This window comes from Octopus bimaculoides, chromosome 2 (assembly GCF_001194135.2).
Source record: "Octopus bimaculoides isolate UCB-OBI-ISO-001 chromosome 2, ASM119413v2, whole genome shotgun sequence".
Classification (NCBI taxonomy): Eukaryota; Metazoa; Mollusca; class Cephalopoda; order Octopoda; family Octopodidae; genus Octopus; species Octopus bimaculoides.
The window spans coordinates 48,079,761-48,087,039 of record NC_068982.1 but is presented as its reverse complement, the minus strand read 5'-3'; positions in this window follow the sequence as shown (position 1 = coordinate 48,087,039).

The window sequence follows — 7,279 nt, the reverse complement described above, 5'->3', positions numbered from 1 at the left end:
ACCTACATACACACATGCACACGTTAAGATCACCACCATTCTCTCACACACACACACACCGTCTCGTCTTGGGCTCACCACTTTTTTGTTATTTCCCCTTTTTCTTAGTTCTCCTGTGTGATCCTTCTGTCCGGCATTCGCCATGATAGATCACTGACCACTACAATTATATTTTTTTTCTCTCCTTGTTTCTCTCCTTGTTTCTTTCTGTGTTCCTTTCACTTGAAGAGCGTAGGCTTAAAACGTCAAAGACTTTCTCTATTCCCGAGTGTTATACTAATACATCCATTTGTTGTTTTCACCACCTGTCTTCGTCTGTTATTTTTTTCGTAAATTCTCCCATATATATATATATATATATATATATATATATATATATATATATGAAGTTTTGGACTGCCACCAATTTTCAAAGAATTTGTATGATGAATCAAGTCTGCAGAATATTTGTAGGAACCAACAGAAGACTGTTTATGGTTTTTACCCAACCTACTACAAAACTTAAATAAAAGCAGCCAGATCTCTGTAGAATCACATCTTACTGCCCTATGGTTATCTGTTCACACAAAATGACTGGTTCATCATGGATAGAATGTTTTTGAGCATAAATCTGATCAGTTGAAACAAGGAATAATTACAATTTGTTTGTCAGAAGTTGGCAAGTATAAGTGAAGGCAAAGTTCATCTCTGCTCAGTTTGAGCATTCTTCTGTCCTAGTGTTTTCTTTAACCCTTTTGAGACATGGTGTTTTGGTATGTGTAGCCAAAAAGACCCAATTTGTTTTTGCTATTTAGATACATCTACTGAAAGACGACCTCTGATTAACTATTACATTTCAAAAATGGATCAGCGTCAAAGTCCTTTCAGCTTGTATCACTTGGGCCGATCAATCTGTTTTGGTTTTCCAAGAGGTCATGTCAACAACATTAGTTTCTAATAAAGTTTTAAAGCTTTAAGGCTTTTTTTGAGTGTATTGTCAATCATTGTGATTGTAAGGCTCCATGGTTAGGGTATTTGACTCATGGCTGTAAGATCATGAGTTCAATTCCTGGTGGTGCATTGTGTCCTTGAGTAAAACACTTTATTTCACATTGCTCCACTCAGCTGGAAAAAAATTTATAGTACCTACACTTCAAGGGGCCAGCCTTATCCCATTGTGTGGCACACTGAATCTCCCTGAGAACTACATTAAGTGTATGCATGTCTATGGAGTACTCAGCCACTTGCATGTTAATTTCACAAGCGGGCTGTTCCAGGCTGTTCTATTGATTGGGTCGACTGGAGCACTCATCAACATAACTGATGGATTGCCAGTTAGTTAGTCTATTAAGATTGACCTCTATTTCTAACTGGTGCCTATTTATTTTATCGTCCACAGAGGGATAAGAAATCACTTGTTTGCCTAGGGTTAAATAATAACAATAAGTATGAATGATATTAAACTGTAATAAAATAAAAATTATTTCTTTTCATGTCATCACGATGCTTCAGATTTAGGAAAGGAAAAAAAAAACATAGGAAGTTTGTTGTTTGAACTAAATCAGCATCCACATATAATCCTATAATCCCATTATATTATTTATTCCCAAGAGTAAAGACTAGCTTTTAAACCTTTAAATACATATCCATATATGGCTGTGATTCTGTAATACAGAACTGCCAAATTTAAAGTAGCTACACTGAAATTAAAAACCCTCATCATAATTTTATGTAAAACATCTATTGTTGTTCCACACATCAGTTTAATGATGACATTTTTATTAAGCCTTTCTAAATTCTTGATAATTTTCAAAATGAATGGCAACATTGTGTTGTAAATGGGTTACTAAGACATTGATGATAATGACTTGTGCTAAAAAAAATCTATTTCAAGTGTTAATCACTTCACCAAAGTGTGTCAAACAGAAAATAGATTATACTGCTTTGTCTCTCTTGAATAGTTAACAATAGATAAGCCAGAGCTATACAAACAATGGCTTCAATAATTCATAGAAAAATATTTAAATGTGTGGGAATCAGCTGGTTTATACAAAGAAAGTAAGATGTAAAATGGTGGAAACTGAAGTACTTTGAAGATGGTAAAAACAGTAGTGACTATCTTTGGTCACGAATGACCAAGAGAGTGCTCCTAGAAAGTTCCCCTCCTAGGCACAAGTCTGGGCAAGATTGTTTGTGGAATTGAGCTCAGAATCTCATGATTGTAAGTCCAGTACTCTAACCACTGAGCCATGTGTCTCTAGAGATAGTACAGCATAGTAAAACCTTATATGGTTTAAGTTAATTGAGAATGTATTGAAAGTATTGAAGAGGCTTGATTCCATAATCTGTTGCAAAAGAAAGAAGAAAGTCAGAAATACTGAAATCTAGAAGCACAGTGTCTAGCTAATTATAAAAATACACAAATATAACTTAAGTATGGGGGTAGACAAGGTCACAGGTTAAGAAATTCATTTCACAATCATAACCACAAGGGACCAAGTTAGGTGCAGCTGCAAAGAACCGTGTGTATGCACCATTCAATGTGACGTGTGAGTTATGGAGATGAGTGAAATATGCCAGGCAGAAACTATCCAAGAGCCCACCAAAGGAAGAAACTGTCTAAAAGCCCACAAAAAATATCCACAGTGATTACCAGCCAGTAGAGCACTTCATATGTGCAAAGACTATTTGGTCAAGATGATGGTGAAACATCTAATTGTCTGCTCTTTGTTTCAGTTGTAACTTAAGACCCTGTACACCCAAAGGTGAAACTCAAAGTGGTTTAAGACTGACTGAACCAAAATAAAATATTATTAATTACTATTATGGTATCAAGTGCTCTTTTTTTCCATCTGTCAACACTAAGCAGATATAAGATCCCAGTCATTGCTGGCTGATAAAGCACCTTATATGTACAGAGACAAATTGGTGAAAATGATGGAGAAATACTGAAAGACTACTGTGTAAATAAGTGCTGATCTCTAACTGTGGCGGAAACCTGTGGAAGAGGTAGACTCAGGTAGACATGGGACAAGGTGGTGAAGCATAATCTTCAAATGTTGGGCCTCATGGAAGTGATGACAAGTGATTAAGGCTAATGGTGATATGCCATGCTTGAGAAGACCCGTCGAGCCAAGTGAAATCATAGCTGTGGCTGATGCCGGTGTCACATAACTGGTACTTGTGCCAGTGGCCATGCCAGTGCATGTAAAAAGCACTCATTAAACTCTTGGAGTGGTTGCTGTTAGGAAATCACTCCAAATCAGACTGGAACTTGGTGCAGTTCTCAGACTTACCAGTTCCAGTCAATCCGTCTAACCCATGCCAGCATGGAAAGCAAACGCTAAATGATGGTGATGATGATGATGATGATGATGATATATATATATATATATCATCATCATCATCATCTATATATATATATATATATATATATATATATATATGTATCCATTTTGCTTAGGCATTGTGAGGCCAGTAACCCAATGTAGAACTCAGCATATGCATGTCTCTGAATGAAGCATTGGCTGGGCATAGAGCAATAATAAGAAAGAGAAATAGCAAAGGAATAAATGATTATCTTATGAACTTCATTAGCTTATGGCTGTTTCTGCTATAAGATGTAGTTGACTCATAGCTGAGAGCCTGAATAACACTTTACAGCTCCATTGGAGCCTTGACTATGAAGTACGATTTATCTGGGAAAGAATTACATTTATGCTCATATAGGGAATGGAATCAACAATGAAAAAATCAATTTGCCTCTGTGTGTGTGAGTGTGTGTCCAAGAATAGAGGTGATGGCAAGTCAGGTGAGAGAGCCAGTTTAGTCACCATCCACCTGACCACAAAACAAGTAGTAATGGATTACATGGTAAAAGTAGCAGGATTTTCCTGACCTGATGCTTGTTGTAACCATTTTCAATATCGTTGTGATATCATTACTGTTTTGCCCTAGATTATCTTATCTTTTTATTCAGAAGGAAACATTAAATGGATTATGATTGGTACCCCAACAGTTCAGTCAACTGAACTACCAACTTAGTGAATTGTAGTATAGGTGGCTAAGTATTCCATAGACATATGAGGGGATGCTGAAAAGTTCCTGACTTTGGGGTAAAAGAAAATACAGGAGAATCAGTTAATTATGATTTTATTGAACATATTCCCCCTCTCAGATTGACACACTTATTGCAGTGGTCCTTCAGTTTTTCTAAGCCCTGTAAAAGAACTCAGAAGGTTAGGCCTCCAACCAGGCCTTCCATGATACCCTTAAAGCCAGAAACTTTTCAACACCCTCTTATTCATATCCTTAGAGTAAACCTTAATCAAAATCTGCATGACATGGTATGTAACAAAGCTAGCATTTTGAATAACAAGTACAACCAAACCATTAAGTTTCAAAATAGTTTTTAATTTCCCTGATTCACACATGAGACTCGTTTTAACTTAAGGCTAAAGGACCCCACTTTGGTCAAGAATGACCATGGAATTGTACTGAGAAAGTTCCCCTCCGAGGCACAAATCTGGGCAAGGTTGTTCATTGAAAACCAGCAGTCACTCATGCATAACAGCCGCACCCCTCTACATGCCACTGATGTTATCCAAGGGAAAGGCAAAGGCCAACACAGCTTGGCACCAGTGACATCACAACTCATTTCTACAGCAGAGTAGACTGGAGCAACATGAAACAAAGTGTCTTCCTGAAGAACACAACACACAGCCCGGGTTGGGAATCAAACTCACTATCTCCTGATTGTGAGCCCAACACTCTAACCACTGAGCTATTGTAGAAAATATTAACCAAAAGTTACCTTCAATGGAATTGAACCTGTAACCTTGTGATTGCAAAACTGACTGCTTAACGACAGAGCCATGCCTATGTCATCGATTTATGCATGAAAGGGCTTCCCAGGCATTCACGCTGCTATCTCAGCCTGCTGATGCTCAGAGTTCAGCACTGACTCAACTACTGAGAGTGAGCCACCTGTGTGCAAAGTTCTTGCAAGTAACTTCCAGTTATTTACACTTACTGTTGTTACATTCACTCCATCACCACAGGGCTTTCCACTTCTCTGAACCTTGGATGGTGAGTAAGGCAGTTGGTGTCATCCCCACCTCCCCAGACTGTCTCCCTGGGCCTCCACACCAAGTACCAAGTGGTATACAAGAGTATACTCTACACAATTAAATATTTTAATTTGATAGGCTTTGACTTAAGAGTGATTTCGCTGTTATTTCTAACAGGTTGAGTCAATGCATAGCCGCTCCCTCCTTCACTTGCTCTATGACCATATAAAGGCTTATTCCATGGCTCAAATGATGTGTTGTCCATGGTGATGGTAATGGAAGAAAAGCGTTGAGTGTGCGTGCATGCATGTGTAGGTGGGAAATAATGTTAATATTGGCTTTTAAAGGTCATTTCCTTGTTATTGTATTTCTATTGTTTGTTCTTACAACTTTTTATCTATAAATTTAGTTATTTTTTTAAATGTATAGTAATTTTAGAATGGAAAGCAAAGAAAAGTAAACACATTCTTGTTGGTTAATATTACCATTATAAAGACAGCAAACTGGCTGAATCATTTGCACAGCAGGTGAAATGCTTTGCAGCATTTCGTCCGTCTTTATGTTATGAGTTCAAATTCTGCTGAGGTCAACTTTGCCTTCCATCTTTTCAGAGTCAACCAAATAAGTACTAGTTGAGTACTGGGGTCAAGTAATCAATTGATCCCTTCCCCAAAATTGCTGGCCTTGTGCCAAAATTTGAAATCAATATTATTACTATAAAAAAATGTACCAATCAAGTACTGGTGTTAATGTTATTGATTAACTCTTCTCAGCAAGAGTTCACCTTATGCCTATCATTATTATTATTATTTTTTTTTTTTTTTTTTCTCAGAACTCTCAGTATTACTTGCTCTAGTTGATTCTGTGAGAGTAGACAGCAACTTATTGTCAGAGGTCTCGCAGAGTCTCTTTCTACAAATCATAAGCTTTAGTACCTGGGTGTTAACTTAATGTGGAGGGCACTCAACACCCAAGCACTAATCTGAAAATCTTAGGTGTACCAAATAGAACAGTTTTTTGGGTCCTGCTCTACCCATCAGGATAATGCTCGGCCACATACAACGATAATGATATTCCAAAGGCTGGAGCAGTTTGACTGGGAAACGATGCTCCACCCACCATATTCGCCAGACATTGCCCTATCTGATTATAATTTATTCTGAAGTCTTCAAAATCATTTGGACAGTAAAAATATGAATTCTGCAGACGAGGTCAGAATAATACTGGAGGAGTATTTTTTGTAATGGACGAGTGAATTTCGGAAGAGGGGCCTTGCAAGACTACCAGATAAATGGAAGAGCATTGTAGAAAATGAAGGAGAGATTAAAAAAAAAAAAAAGAACTTTGTTTATCTTAATTTTGAAAAATAAAAGAAATGTAAAAAAAAACCCACATTATTTATGGGATGACCCAATACATATATATATATTCTTAAGAAGTTTTAAAACTCCATTGCAAATTTTATTCACTTCTTACTTACTTATTTATATCCCTATTCTGAGGTAGCCCTCACATGACTACCTGACCATGACAAAGATCACTAACACAAGCAAAGAACTTTTTTATTATTAACACAAGCAGAGAACTTTTTGTGTATTCAGAGATTGCTGAAATTTACCACTGCCTTAATACATGTGACTATTTTTACAATAGATGTAAATGTTTGTTAATGTTATTTAAATTAATAATTGGCAGACAGAATATAAACTGAATTTTAAGACAAATAACTTATTCATTTACCTTTTTTTATAATTTAATTACTTCATTGAAATTGCATCTGGTGAGGCAACATTTATGAAAACAGGATCTAACATGGAAGATTTTAGTTTTAATTAGTTTTCCAGATGTTTATTTGTCATTTGTATTCTCAATGAATTCGTGATTTGTGTCAAGTATAAGAATATGAATTCACACTAGTATGATGTAAGAAAGCATAAAATCAGCCAGCATGTATGTTTGTAAAGGCAAAGGCAATCTACTGCCTTTTTACCAAATTCCAAAGGAATCCTCCATACAATCTGGCAGAAATTTCAGGCGTGGCTGTGTAATGAGAAGCTTGCTTCCCAACCATATGGTTTTGGGTTCAGTCTCACTGTCTGGCACCTTGGGCAGTGGTCTTCTACTATAGTTTCGAGCCAACCAAAGCCCTGTGAGTGGATTTTGCAGATGGAAACTGAAAGAAGAGAGAAGAGGAGGAAGAGAGAGGAGGAGGAGGAAGAGAGAGGAGGAGG